Source organism: Odocoileus virginianus, chromosome 30 (assembly GCF_023699985.2).
Source record: "Odocoileus virginianus isolate 20LAN1187 ecotype Illinois chromosome 30, Ovbor_1.2, whole genome shotgun sequence".
Lineage (NCBI taxonomy): Eukaryota > Metazoa > Chordata > Mammalia > Artiodactyla > Cervidae > Odocoileus > Odocoileus virginianus.
The window spans coordinates 6192301-6208214 of NC_069703.1; the positions used below are offsets into that span (position 1 = coordinate 6192301).

At 40.9% G+C, this 15914-nt stretch overlaps 1 protein-coding gene and 1 long non-coding RNA gene across 8 annotated transcripts in view; one reads left to right on the forward strand and one right to left on the reverse strand.

Moving 5' to 3' along the window:
- The window catches only part of ANKRD44 (ankyrin repeat domain 44), a 311038-nt gene that overhangs the window by 247167 nt on the left and 47957 nt on the right, over positions 1-15914 (reverse strand). The window contains exon 1 of one of the 7 annotated variants that reach the window (XM_070458491.1): positions 9366-9560. The exons of the other annotated variants lie outside the window; for them this stretch is intronic. The gene's annotated coding sequence lies outside the window, so the exon portion shown is untranslated. Of the gene's footprint in view, positions 1-9365; positions 9561-15914 lie in introns of those variants that run through there. 7 annotated transcript variants of the gene reach the window in all.
- On the forward strand, positions 4532-5888 carry LOC139032165 (uncharacterized). Its single transcript, XR_011484680.1, has 3 exons — positions 4532-4666; positions 4859-4955; positions 5077-5888. It is a non-coding gene; the product is annotated as an uncharacterized lncRNA (long non-coding RNA).

The window sequence follows — 15914 nt, forward strand, 5'->3', positions numbered from 1 at the left end:
TGTGGATAGCCAATTTGAAAGCTGGCCACAGGTTGGCTACATACACTGCTAGTGTTAAGAAAATATATGAAAATTTCCAGTTACAAAGAAGATTAACTCAAGGGTGCTCATTTATACCTTACACAGTAAAGAGGCTGTCTGCTATAATTTTTATCAGGTCAAGATGAAGAGGAAACTTTGAGTGTAAAGTTGTTAGTGAGGTTATCTTTTCTAAGAGTGGTAGAAACTGCTAGACTGTCCCAAGAGACTCATCAGGATGATTCTTGTACACATTGTCAAGTCAGGAGGTGGCTGGAGCCATCACAACTGGCTCTGACGCCTATAAGAACACTGGACTGTCCTTCCATTCAAGGAAAATTAAAAGTATCGAGGCTGATCAAACCAAGTTGCACCTAAATTCTCCTAGGAATATTCCAAAAACTAAGCAAGCAGAAGAAAAATATATGTAGTCCCTAATTACAGCACTCAGATATCATGTAACCTCTTCATTCTCACTGAAATGAAAGTAGAAAACGGGGAAAATGGGAAAGGGGAGGAGTATTTTGGATTCTTCCTCAATGCTCCGTTCCTACCATTCTATTTTGTCCCCGAACCAGAAAAATGACATCAGAAATGTGAACACAACACAGCGCACAAGCCCTGATGAAGGTCAGGCTTTGATGAAGGTGAAAGGAGGAAGAGGTAAAATATGCGAGTCCAGTTATAAGGCCACAAATAACTGTGCCCCACCACGCATAACCCCTACATTCTTAAACCACTCTGTTCAACCAGCCTACAAAGGCAGCTTGAATTCGCAGGCCCCTGGTGCTGCCAAATATCCCGCATTTACTGCAACAGTCTCCCGATCACTACCCCTGTCAGAGATGTAGCATCCTAACCTCAGGGTGCTGCCAGACTTGCTTCCTGACACACATTTTCTTGAGCTCAAATACCTACAGCAGCCTGCCAGTCTCAGGCACTATGCTAAGTGCTTTTCATGCATTACCTCCTTTTATCCTCATGACAGGACTATGAGATATATTCTCATTCTTTCCACTTCGCAGATGAAGAAACTGAGGCACAGAATAGTAATTTACCCAAAATTACACAGCTAGAATGTAGCAGGGCACTTACACCCTCATTTGCTTTACCATCAACAAAAGTCCAAAGTCACCAGCCTCACCATCAAGCATCTCTCTTTCCAGGTTTATTTCCTTCTCTTTCCCTCTGTTTCTTCCTTACTGCCTGGCACGGAACAGTGCAGTCCTCTCAACAAGTACGTGTTGACTGAATGAAATGTCCAACCTAATGAATGATCAGTCAGTTTTTACTTCATTCAAGCACGGTTGCTATTTTCAATGCCATAGTGAAAAAATTGTTTCGGCTTCTGCCCAGGAAGTCTAATCTTCAAACATGACACTAGGCAACAAAGAAATTGCACAAGAACTTGTTAGGTTAATTATTCATCTCCTCACTGTCAGCAAGGGCTTCCAGGCAAGGTAGCAGTCACACTAGGGTGAGGCAAGGTTGCTGAATATGAGTCCCCAATCCAGGAAACAAACTCCTTATGATATACCCTTTCGTTCCTTGAAAGAAAATTTGACAAATCTATCAAAGGGTGATCAGACTGGCAGTAGTCTTGAGTACCTAGAGCAAAACTGATTGTTTTATACAAATTAGGTTTTGTTTGGTGGCAACAAGTAGGATAAAGTAAAACACAAACTTAATTCATGTAGTGCTTTACAGGATATAAATCACTTACACATAACCTCTGACATCATCCCCACAGCAACACTGAGGTTTTATTTTTGTGTCCAATTGGCATAGGAGGAAACTGAGATGCAAAAATGATGAGAAAAGTACCCCAAACCACAAAGCAGGCAAAAGACAAGAGCCCAAGTCTCCTCTCTCCAAGTCCAATCTGAGGGTTCCAGGTATGAAGAGCAGTTATTTTCTCACAGACTTTTCCCTCGACACAAAGCGGCTTCCATGAGAAAGACAGATTCTGCCCAACTCATACCAAGAATCCAAGCTGAGGCGTGGAGGCTCTCAAGAAGATCCAGGAAAGAGCTGACAACAGGGCCCTTCTATCAAGATTTCCGCAGGCTTAAGACACTAGCTCTGTCAATTGTGCACAGTAAGTAATGGTTCTTATCACTTATAAGGTGACTTTTTCCTCCTTATCCCCCTTCTTCCTGCCCACTCCCAAAATACCTGAACAATCCAGAAGCAGAAAAGAAGAAAAGTAACATCCACACTTGTCGCTTCTGGTGCTGCAACAGGCGCAGGGAGCAGAGCCTTATTACCTCAGCCTGGGGAAGGGCTGAGAAAGGAAGGTGGTGGTTCATTTTGTGGGTCAACTTGGAGGGTGTATTCGGATGAGATTAACGTTTAAATGGGTGAACTTCAGGTAAAGCAGACTGCCCTCCACTGTACGGATGGGCCTCACGCAATCAGCTGAAGGTCTGAACAAAAAGAGTAGACAAAAAAGACCAGCCTCCCCAAGCAAGGGGCAGTTCTCCACCCTACTGCCTTAAGACTGGGTCTGCATCCATTCCAAGGAGAGCACCCATCAGCTGCCCTGGGTCTCCAGTCTGCTGGCTTACAGAGCAGATTCTGGACTTCCCATAATCGCATGAACAAATTCCCTATGAAATATGCCATACACATATATATAAAATAGTGTGTGTGCATGTGTGTGTGTGTGTGTATATGTGTGTGTATATATATATATATATGCATATGATCCCCTGGAGAAGGGATAGACTACCCACTCCAGTACTCTTGGGCTTCCTTGGTGGCCCAGAAGTAAAGAATCTGCCTGCAATGCAGGAGACCTGGGTTCAATCCCTGGGTTGGGAAGATCCCCTAGAGAAGGGCATGGCAACCCACTCCAGGATTCTTGCCTGGAGAATCTCCATGGACAGAGGAGCCTGGTGGGCTACAGTCATAGGGTCACAAAGACCTGGACATGACTGACTGAGCAACAAAGCACACAGCATATATATATATAATTTTATTTATTTTATTTATATTTTATTTTTATATTTTTATATTTTATTTTTTATTTATATTTATATTTATATATCATATATATATATTATATATGATTTTCCAGAGATATAAATGATATATCATTGGTTCTGTTTCTCTGGAAAATCATCCCCAACAGGGAGAATACCAATTGGCAATGGTAGAATATTGTAGGAGAAAATTTTTGCTACAGATGAAGAAAGATCCCTGAGATGATGAAGAGGAACTCAGAGATAGGTTGTGGTGTCCATGTGGATGAAGTACTGAAGTATAGGTACTTTGTGGAGGTGCTGGAATTGAGAACACCTTTGCTAAGGGAGAACTAACATTTTCAGCTATACAAGGAGAAAGTTTATCATTCTTAAAAATTATATAATATGTAAAAAATGTGGTATAAAGCTCACTTTGGTTATAAAAATACCACTAGAAAACACATTTGACGATTTTTATCAAATTAACCTTTTTGAAAGATGGCAAGACTCACATTATGAAAAAGGAATAACTTTCCCATTTTGCTTAATATGTGAAAGAATCAAGAGGTTACCAGCATACTTTGATTTAAACAGTATACTGCTGCTGCGTCGCTTCAGTCGCATCCGACTTTGTGTGACCCCATAGACGGCAGCCCACCAGGCTCCCCCGTCCCTGGGATTCTCCAGGCAAGAACACTGGAGTGGGTTGCCATTTCCTTCTCCAGGGCATGAAGGTGAAAAGTGAAAGTGAAGTCGCTCAGTCGTGTCCGACTCTTCGCGACCCCATGGACTGTAGCCCACCAGGCTCCTCCATCCATGGGGTTTTCCAGGCAAGAGTACTGGAGTGGGTTGCCATTGCCTTCTCCATTAAACAGTATACTGGGAAGCAAAAAAGTTTTTATGACAGAGCAAAGGAAAAATACTTCATATTTGTTTCAGATATGTAATTTTAGCAAACACATCTATTAAAATACATAATCTCATCAGCTGCACTAAAGTTTATTTTTAAACAGATATTTGAAATATTTAAGCCCTAATCCTATCACAGCTGCAGCTGGATCATCAATTGGCAAGTTACAGGTTTACATTCATTCTCAGCAAAATATCTGCATCATTAGAGTATTTATTTTGAGAATATTTTTATGTGGATAATTAAAAGCATACAAGTCCACATACATTTCATTTTTATTATCAAAGTAGTTTTCGAAGATATTTCTAGGCCCAAAATATACAATAGGTATTAAGTAAGGTTAAATTTAATGTATTTTTTTATGATGAAAATTTTGTACCTATGATAAAAGACTAACATAGAATGTTGACTTAGCTCAGAAATTTTAGTCTACTCATGAAAAATAATTTCTTCTGGTGGGATAATTTTAAAATTATTACACTAGACAATGACAACTTATCAGTTAGTTAGGATGTTTTCAGCTGTAAACATCAGAAGACAATAAAGTTGGCTGAAGCAATCTGTCTGGACATTTATATCTCTCTTTAACAGTACCTTCTGAGGTAGGTGGTCTAGCCTGAGTAGGTCAGTGGCTCTATGATGTCATCCTTTGTTCTTTCATCTCTGGCAGCTGGCGACCACCTTCTGATGTTTACAAAGTGGTGGCAAAAGCTCCAAACAACACATTATCACACAAGAATGTCCAAAGTAGGAACACAGGAGGCAGGGAGAGGTAAGGAGACTGGCTCCCTGAACCCCTCTCTTTTTTTAATAAGAGAGAAACATCTTTCCCAGAAGCCCTCAGTTGACTTTCCAATAAGTCTCCTTGACCAAAATGAAGTCACATGACCTCTTCTATACTACTTTGGGCCAAACAGGGATAGGATGACCATGATTAGCTAAGAAGTTTTCATTCATCCTGTAGGTTTGGCTATACCGCAGCCAGATATCTGAACAAAATTGGGGTTCTGTTAGCAAGGAAGAAAGCAGGATGAGCAATCAAGAGTGACTTCCAAAGATGGGTAAGGGAATAACAGCTTATTCTGTGAGTGCTTTTAGCACCACTCACCTTATTATGCACTTTTTATACATTCTATCATCTAGTTCTCACAGTTAGAGGCCACTGTTATCTTCATTTTCCAGGTGAGGAAATCAAAGCACAGAATGGTCATACAGTTTCTTCTAAGTGACAGAACTGGGATTGAAATCCAGACAGCCTGACCTCACAGTCAGCAAAGACTTGGTTCGGGCGGCTACAAAAATTTTTACAGCAGCAACGACGACTGAGGTGGCTATAAAATTTTTCTGGAGAGGTATACTAGTAAAAGGAGAACAGTTTTAAAGCCCTTCAAGTTTCAAATAAAAAGCATCTTATTTCATCCATTTTTACTGCATTATGCAAAGAAGGAAGAAAAATTATTACAGGTACAACAAACTTTAGAATGCTCCCTTTAAAATATATAATGCTCCAATAAAACCTGTTGCTAAAACTTTTTGTTTTAAAATTCATATATATTACCAACAGTAAAACTATTTCTTGATCATCTTTTTACAGATTTATTACAATACATAAATATATACATTTTACTTTGCTTTCTTCAAAATCGTTTTCATTTCCAGTCTTCCTGAATATCATGTGGAATAATGAAAATTCCAATTTTATTTGTTGGCCACCTACATTCCTTTTAATTTTTCACCATCAGAAATAACACAACAAAGTTTCTTTTTGCTTTTTTTTTTTTCTTACAGTTTTTTTCTTCTTCAGCTGTCTGTCTTTAGAATAGATTCCAAAGAGTGGGATGGCTGGGTCAAAGAGTCTCACCATTTGTATGATTTTTCACATCCACTGCCAATGGGCTCCTAAAAGAACTGAGCTATTAACAGTGTTGCCAGAAATGCATGAATGTACCCATTTTTCTCACGCCACATAAGCTTTGTTTTATTTATATTTGTATTCATTAAATAGCTATAAAATGGCTTCTCATTTTTTTTTACTTCCATTTCTTTGATTTGGAGTGGCCCATTTCCCCATAGGCATATCTGCAACTATTTTCTCATGTGAAAACCTGTTCCTATTCTCTGCTCATTAATCTTTCTGGGTCTAAGTGCTATTGTGATTCACATATTTCAAAACAAGTTGGTTTAACTTCATTTTTGCAAACTACATGCAGACTGACTAGTTTGTCTAGACTTATACTTGGGTGAACCCAAATTCCAGCTTATTTCCTCAAACTCCTAGATTAATAACTGAGGCATAACTGTCAGTCTTAGTGATAAAAATATTAACAAGAATGTTTCCACTGCTTATCTTTTTCACCAAGATACATACTAGGACCGCATACTCAAAAATTCTAAGAATAATATTTATACATCAGCCCTTGTTTTCATTGTCAACTACACTCTGCAGATAAAGGATTATTTTTTCACTGTGGGATAATAGCCATTATAAGATTTCTTTTGTGCTTTTATTCCAAAATTGCAAGGTGGAAAAAAACAGTATCTTCAGATTTTGTTTTCCTTAAGTATAAGGACAAAAATCCTCCTCAAAACAATATATACAATAAACTTTTCAATCTTAAGCAAAAAAGAAAAGGCAAAAAAGGGGGAGGGAAGGATAAACGAGGAATTTGGGATTAATGGACACACACTACTATATGTAAAATAAACAGCAAGCGCCTACTATGTAGCACAGGAACCGATATTCAATACCTTATAGTAACCTATGATGGAAAAGAATCTGAAAAAGTGTGTGTGTGTGTGTGTGTGTGTGTGTGTGTGTATCTAAACCACTTTGCTGTAACCTGAAATTACTACAACAATGTAAATCAATTATACTTCAATACAAAAAAAAGAAAAAGCATAAGGTACATTGTTGTAAATACTTTTTTCAACTCTACCACTCTGCCTCTTATCTCCTTCTGTTACCTAAATATTTATTCTCAAACCGGAATCCCTAAGAGAGCCTTTTAAAAATGTAGGTTCCTGCCCCATGCCGCAAATGTTTGGGGTTGCAGCCTAATAATCTGTACTTTTAAAATATTCCCCAAGTTTTCAAATATCTTAGTTGTAAAAATTCTCATTTTAAACTCAGTCTCTTAACAAGAACCATCAGGCTGATATTTAAATTGATTTTAAATTCTGCTAAGCCAAAGATCTCTATTTATTTTTGTAGTGCTTCCCACCCAGGTGGCGGCAGTGGTAAAGAACCCTTCTGCCAATGCAGGAGACCCAAGAGAGACCCAAGAGTTTCATTCCTGGGTTGGGGAGATCCCTGGAGGAGGGCAAGGCAATCCACTCCAGTATTCTTGCCTGGAGAATCCCATGGACAGAGGAGCCTGGTGGGCTACAGTCCATGGGGTCACAAAGAGTCAGACACGACTGAAACAACTTAGCGTACACACTGCTTTGGAAAGCTCTTGAAAGACAATTTAAGCTGTTAATTCATCTTTTACCTACGAAAGAGCAGAGGCCAGAGACAAACATTTTTTGCTCTCACCCCTTTGCTAGGAGCGGCGCCCAGAACCATCACTGGTATCAATTTACCCTCAAGAGCGCTTTTCCTGAAGCAAGTATTCAGGAAACCTTAGTCCTACGGCAAAGGCTTTGTTAGCTTTTTGTTTACTTTTTTTATAAATAACCAAAATCAACCTGTATAAGGGTAGCACACTGTGAGTAATTTTATTTTTTCAAACTTTTCCTTAATGTTTGGAGGAAGTTTCTTTTGGGGGGAGGGGAGCTGTTTTTATGCTTCAGGAGAAACTGACAGACATAAAAAAGCCTTGGTGGCATTCCCCATTTATAAACTGGTTGCTTTTGAATTCTCTTCACTGACAGGCATTATTAGAATTTTATTCTAAGATGTCCAAAAGTGCAGCAATAGTTTATTGCTGTATTCAATAATGCTGATTTCTGCATTACCCTATTAATAAGGGTTATTCTATATGCATATATTCCACATATGTACATAATATATATATAAAGAGAAACTTGGATGCATTTGCAAATCAGGATATTAACGTAAAAGCCTTCGTAAGTCAATGTTTTACTAACTCTCCAAGGTATTTAAATCACAGGAAAGGTATTTAAATCACAGGAAAGCACTTCAGCTGTGGCCTCAGCTGCGTGGAGAGAAGACCCCGTGGTTAGAGTTTTACCTTCTTTCTGCAGCCCCCCAAAAAAAGACAGCCGTGCTATGTGAAGAGAACTCAGGAGACAGGGCCGCATGACACGATCTTGCAGTCAACAAGGAAACATGTTAACTGCGGCCTCCTGAACAGGCTAAATCTTACTATTCAGCCTCATTCCAGAAACAATATTAGTAATCAGTCCTGCGTTCCTTGAAAGATTAGTGTTCCGAGTTCAGCCTTCCCCAGTGGGAGTATTCTTTTCCCAATTCTACAATACACAGGCTGCAAATCTTTTGATCTCATTGAACTAAAACAGGCAAAAGCATTCAATATCTTACTCCATAGTTTCATGTTAAGCTTCCAACTGCAGGCTATAATTGGCCAGAAATGTTGATGCTTCTTGAACTATCCTACCAAAGCATCCTAACAGAGGAGCAGATCCCAAGTACAAAATTAAGTTACTTTCCCTAGGGAATGTCTTAAGAATTCTTGTATATGTTCCATCTTAGTCCCTGTTATATTTATGCATTTGCTTTGATAACAAATAATATTTATTTTAAAACTCTAGGATAAATGGATAGCCCTGAAGGAGGAAGTAGGTGTATTACAGCACTTCATATACCCAAGAGGGTGCACACCCATCAGATTATCTGCCTTATTAAAAATGCTTTCCTTTCCAACTGCAAACCACATCCACAAAGCAAGTTCCCGAGAGCTCTTTGTGCAACCAGTTGGCCCAGGCCCTCACTGTGTTAACTGAACCAGAAGGCCCCTGAGGACAGAGACCAGGAGGTTCCCCATCCGGTGAACGTGAGGAGATGGAGAGAGAAGATGGAGAAAGGAGATGGAGGCTGGACCCATGTGTTCACCCCTATGTAATCCGAGGAGTGAAGAAAGGTGGTCTTCAGAAAGGGACTCAGTGAAGACGATACTCAGAAGCAGAAGCGAGAAGCAGAAGCGAGAAGCAGAATGAAATCCCACCTGGGTCTCTGATATATCCAGTCTGGGGTGGGGGGCTGCCCTTCCTGGAGCTGGGCTCCCTCGATTTGGAAGCTCAGCTCTCTGAGTGATTCACCTCAGCACAACACAAGGAGTTCCAGCTGGCAAAAGATGAGCTAAAGCAATGAAAAGGCAACCCAGGGCCTCGGTCACCATGAGGTGAATCGCTTCTGCTGTGGTTGCAACCTTGCTCTAACAACAACTTTCAATTTTAAAAAAGTTAAAAATTAAGACACAGGGGCAATAAAACTAAATCAATAACCGGACAGGTTCCTAGTTGGATATAAAGCAGGTATTCCTTCTTACCTAGCAAGAAGAAACCGATCCAACCTGCCTTGCCTTAAGCTTTCGTAGTTTTAGAATTGATAATCTGTAAATTATGGGTACAAACACTTTAAAAAGAGGAAGGCGTGCAGGCCTGTCTTCCGTCCTCCCCAGGACCGAGAACTTCCCTTTTCTCCAGGTCGTTAAAAGAGGCGGCCCCCCGCACAAGGAAGGCAGAGAGCGAGACTAGAGAGCTGGCAAAGACGAGCAGTGCGCCCCCAGTCGCGTGGCAGAAACCAGAGCAGGACGCCGCGCTCAAGAGAAGCGTGCTCGGGCATCCCATGCGCACCAGATACGGAAATGCTTAATTACGCATCTGCGCTAGTCACTGCAGGAGACCTTTAAAATGAGAGATGACTACACACAGGTTAAAAGTAATAAGGAATCTTATTCCATCTGCTCTAAATCGAGAAAAATAACTGAAGGAAACTCTTATAATATTCTGAATTTACATTTTTGTAACGGGGGCTAGCTTTTGTATACATGGTTTAAAAGAAAATTGTATGGATGACCCATAATTTAAGATACAGTGTCTTTGAATTCATACTCCTTTCACTTCTTGTTCCAGATAGAAAATAAGACAAATGGGGAAAGTAATTTTAAAAGAGAGATTTAGATGAAGAACGAGTTGTCAGCAAATGCCCAGCAGTGGACCAAGCTGGTTTCTAAACCAGTAGGTGTGTGAACTTAAAACCTAGCGACTAAACCCCTAAGTGTGAGGAGCATCAGTGGAAAAGATTCCTGCCTTTCTCTGTCTCTGATTGTGTGCCTTTAAATCACATTTTAACGTAGAAGGAAATGGCAACCCACTCCAGTATTCTTGCCTGGAGAATCCCACGGACAGAGGAGCCTGGTGGGCTACAGTCCATGGGGTCGCAAAGAGTCAGACACGACTGAGTGACTGCCAGGCCAGACTCAGATAAATATTTTTATGTAAGCAAGTATGTTTTAACATTAAAAAACTTAGAGAGATGAAAGAAAGAAGGAAAAACTCACCACCCTGTGGTCTGGGCATAAGTTTTCAACCTTTTTATGTTTCTTTATGGTTCCAGATGATTTAAAAAATTTTTTCTTTCCACCTGTCCTACTACTATAAAATATACCCAGGCTGTGTTAAAAAAAATAAATAAAAAAAATTAAAAAAAATAAATCACATTTTAACTTTAAGTCACCGACATTTAGATACTCTCCACATTTCAACAGTTTTACAAAAGGTACAAATAGGCACAACGGAGCCAAAGGTAAGACAATTTGAACACAATCATCTATATCAAAGTACCGAAACCAAAGTGCATTATAGTCGTTACAATCAGGAAATAAGTCAATCTGAGGAAGACAAAGGGGAAAAATAGACAGATAGATAGATCTCCATCCTAAAGTTAAACATCTCTCTTCCAGGCTCTTTTTTTTTTTTAAATACACTTTAAGATTCATTCTGAATGGAGATACTAATTGCTCCTAACTCAAAGGATTGTTCTGAGTATTACACGAGTTAATATTTTGTATTAAAAAAAAAACAGATTAAAAAAAATTTTTTTAAGATTCATTTTGAAGAAGACATCATCAATCACCTGTAGAAAGGATTAAAAACAAAAAGCTAGCTGTTTCAGAAGATGGCACAGGAAAAGGGGGTGTAAGTCTCTAAACATAGGCACGTGTCAAGAAGCTCATATTCTGAGCCAATTACTTCCTATGAAATGAGCAGCCACACACCCCCAGTCCATGACTTCCTTGTATCCCCCCAAAATAGTGAACTGTGTTGTGAGGGGCTTCAATCCTCTCATAGATTAAACACAGGATAAAGACAAAGACTATAAAAATTTAGAAAGAAAAAAATTGGACTCATGCTGTGGATGCCTCAGGAGAGGGAGGAGAGAGAAGTCAGTAGAGGTCTCCAAATTTCTAACAGCAGCCCATCTTCATAAAAATGGAAGGGAAGGTAAAAACATGAATCCAGACCCTTAGAAGCAAGCACACGACTTGCACAGGTTTGGGGTTTAAAATGCAGGTGCCTGAGCTTTTAAGAAGATTTGGGAACTGGCCTGGAAGTGGCAGCAGTAACTGGAGATTTCTTTACAGTCAAGGTGGTCAGCGTTCTTTTAGGGCATTGTGGAAACGAAGTCAGGTGGCCAAATGTAAGTACCATGTAGACCCATAGGAAAACTGAACATTTCCCAGTTCAACACAATCCAACAATGGTTTCAGGAAGTATTCTTTTTTAAAAAAAGTTACACAGAGATTATTTTTAAAGCCATACAGACAATTTTTTACTTGATAAAACTTAAAATCAACACAATATTAGTCAACTTTTTGCTGATTATTTTAAGTCTTTGGGGAAAAACCAGTCAAGTCATGACTTTCTTCAGTTCCATCCTCCTTTTTTTTTTTTTTGTATCTTAAAACATTTTTGCACAAACCTTTTTTTATTGAGGTAAAATATACCTAACAAACTTTACCAGTTTAAGCATTTTCAAATGTACATTCAGTGGCATTAACAGTATTGTTATGCAATCATCACCACTACCTCCAGAATTTTTTCATCATCCTATACAGAACCTATTAAACAACAATTCCCCCTCGCCACCACCTCCTCCTACACCCGGTAAGCACCTATTCTACGTTCCATTTCCTTGAATTTGACTATCCTGGGTCTCACATAAGTGGGATGGTTAACAATATTTGTCCTTATTTTCCTTCTTGTCTGGCTTATTTCATTGAGCATAATGTCTTCAAGATTCATTCATGTTATGGCATGCATCGGAAATCCATTCCTTTTTAAGGCTAGTGCATGTATGCATAAATTTTGTTTATCCATTCATCTATCAATGGACATGTGAATTGTTTCCATCTTTTGGCTATGTGAGTAATCATGGTGAGCAATCGATGACTGCTCTAATTATTGCTGTACAACAATCTGCTCAAGTCTCTAGTTTCAGTTATTGTGGATATACACTCAGGTGAATTATGTTGGATCAACTGGTAATTCTATGGCAGGACTTTTGAGGAACCACCATACTGTTTTCCAGAGCAGCTGTACTATTTTAAATTCCCACCAGCAACACACAAGAGCTCCAATTTCTCTGCCACTTAACCAACATTTAGTGTTTTCTGGGTATTTTGGTAACAGCCATCTTAACGGGTATGAAGTGATATCCCGTGGTGGTTCTGAGTTGCATTTCCCTAATGATTAGTGACTCTTCCATTTTCTTTTAAATAGTGTTTCAAAATATGTCTTTTTGTTTTGTTTCAGTATCTCTTTCTATATAATAGAAATGTACCCACTGCTCTAAGGAGATAATCGTGAAATGTTCTGGGAGCTCTGAAAACCTTCCAAGACACTAAAAGTAAGGAGCCAACATTTCTGTTATCCAAGTCACAACCAGGTACCAAAACCCTGGGGCCCAGACATCAAAGATATTTGCAAAAATACCTTTGAGGTTCTTAAAGACTAGGTAAAACAGCCTTGAACACAGTCCTCCTATATTGCCAATAATGTCTTTGTTGTCAAAGAGATTAACTAGCTGAGTAGGTGGAAAGCGGGATGGTCCCAGGGTTCTGGGGTACGAGGATGGTTCACAAGTCAAGTGCTGCTCCTACCTGAGGCCTTGGTTGATCAGCTCCCACTAATGTGTACATGCGTGTGTTCACATGTGCACACATGCATTCTCTGACACCCCTCCTCCCAGAGCTGCACCCCAACAAAACAACCCAGCAACAGATTCAACCACCTCATGATAAAAATGATTTCATAAACCTGAGAGCAGAAACAGGCACTTCAAAGCTCTTGGTGTTAAAAGCCCTGCTGTGAGATAACTCGTTCAGTTCTCCAGGTCTGGGTCCCTCTTTGTCCAGCCCACCATGAGTTTCTACATCCTATAAATAACCTTCCTTTCTGTTCTCCAACTAAGCTAACCTAACCTCTCTAGGCTGCCTGAGAAAATTTCCCTTTCAAATCTTTTCTCGTCCTTTTTCTTTATTAAACTGTCTTCCAATTCATAGTCGTTCATTCAACAGGCAACGCACACGTGCTGTAGACCGCTGTGTGGGGGGGGCGGGGCTTGCTGCAGACAGCTGTGGGGGGGCGGGGCTTGCTGCAGACCGCGGGGGGGGGGGGGGGGGGGGCGGGGCTTGCTGCAGACTGCTGTGGGGGGGCGGGGCTTGCTGCAGACCGCTGTGGGGGGGCGGGGCTTGCTGCAGACAGCTGTGGGGGGGCGGGGCTTGCTGCAGACCGCGGGGGGGGGGGGGCGGGGCTTGCTGCAGACCGCTGTGGGGGGGCGGGGCTTGCTGCAGACCGCTGGGGGGCGGGGCTTGCTGCAGACCGCTGGGGGGGCGGGGCTTGCTGCAGACCGCTGCGGGGGGTGGGGGGGCGGGGCTTGCTGCAGACCGCTCGGGGGGGGGGGGGGGGGGGGCGGGGCTTGCTGCTGGCGATACCGTGATGCCCGCCGGGAGGGACTCGCGTGGAGGGGGTCTGCCTCCTCTCATTCGTACTTTATCTAAAATCCTGAAGTATTTCCGAGGGCTTATAGCCATTCTCTGTTCACCTATAAACAGAGGGTCACTTACAGTAGCTCACTGAAAATGAAGTGGCGCAATAAAGAAAGATTCTTGAGCAAAGTCACTCGTCTCGGTGGCCTCCTCAGAAAAAGGGTAATATCACCCTTCCTGGAAGCAGAGACCTGAACCAAACAATCATTTATAGGGAAATCCATCAAAAAGCGTTCTCAGAAAGAACAACAGTCAAAAAGAAATAGGTAGTTTCATAGAGACTTTCACCCTGTCTCGATGCTAAAGATGAAGCTGCGACGACTGATGCAGTGGCGGCCATTTCTGCTGGTCTGCTGAAGGAGGTTTAAGGTGGAGTGACAAGGAGGGGCCCCAGAGACTCGGAGACTTCACTGCTGAACAATAGACCAGGACAATGTTGAAGACACAGTGTATGTTCCTAGTACGAAGCCAACAGGAACATCTGCCTCATATTAAACAACAAAGCCTGCTAACTTCAGTTCAGAGGTGACCAGAAGAGAGCCTGCAAGACTAGTTCGCCCGTATGAGGAAAACAGGAAAAAGATGTCAAAATCACCTTTGTTGCGTGTAATGGAATAAGAGAAAACCCGAGGGCAAAATGTAAACATGCACACGATGAGGAATCTCAACCAAAAACCTGTAACGTGTGACGTGCGCCAGGCTTTGCAATAAGAATCTAGGTATCAGCAACCACCAACCAGAACAAAATATTCATGTATTTTTGTACAAACAAACCTTCCTGACCACACAGTGGTTCTCCCTGACACTGCATTCTGGGTAGAGAGCAGCAAATGAAATCCAGACAGGAAGTAGCCAGAAAAAAGAAATGGCAGAGCATTCTAGCCCTATCTTCTTGTGGAGAAACAAGAGTCACTATTATATTTTAATCAAATTATTTTAGAACCCAGACCCTAAAATTACTTATTAATATGGTTACTCACAGATGCTGGGGTAGTTATAAATGAGTTTGTAATGGTTTGGCTTCCTTCCTAGGATCTGCATCACCAAGTCGGCCCTAATTACTGACCACTGACAACTGCAGAGTCACATTTGATCCAGAATGAAAAGTTCTGACCTACTCCCTGTCCTGAAGCCTTTTCTCATTTTGATGCATATGGATTTGTGCTAATGGAAATTCCATGTGAAAATTCCAGCTTGTCAAAATGAGTCCATTCTCCCCCCCCACCACCAAAAAAAGCCATTTAAAGAGAGTATAATCACTTTTAACTTAAGAATGACAATACATTCATGCCAAGGGGCAGTGGGGATGAAGAGAGAGATGGACTAAGAGTTGAGGACTGGTAGATGCAAACTATTATATTTAGAATGGATAAAAAACAAAGTGCTAATGTATAGCACCAGGAACTATATTTGGTATCCTGTGATAAACCATAATTTGGAAAAGAATATAAAAAAAGAATGTATATATTTATGTACAACTGAGTGCCTTTGCTATACAGCAGAGATTGGTACAACACTGTAAGTAAATTATACAGTAAATAAATAAATAGAATGACAATATATTCAAAATTTCCTTTCCTAACATGGATGCCTGAGCGATACATTAAGATACAAACATTGCATGATATGTTCTGGTGCTGTCTGTGAATTAGAATTATGCCTCGTTAAAAAGTATACTATCACGTATGAATTTGCCTAAAAGCCACAGTTGTGTAGCAACACTGAAGAACACACGCTACTATCCTTGTGCAGCAGAGGCTCACAGTTGCCCTCCCAGATACCCACTGTCCCTTTCCTCTAAGGAAAGAGAAGGCACGGCAGGGCTCGTGGCCGCATCCCTGAAGATTACATCTTCTAGCCTCTCTTGCAGAGTAGTAGTCATGTGATTGGTTCTGAGCATCGGAATATGAGCCACATGATGTCCGCAACCTCTAGGTCACTTTTCTAAAAGGAAAGGAGACTGTCCTCCCGTTTCCTATCCCCTTTTGCCACAGTAATAGAAACTCAAGCAGCCATCGCAGCTGGAAGATGGAAGATGTGGGGTAG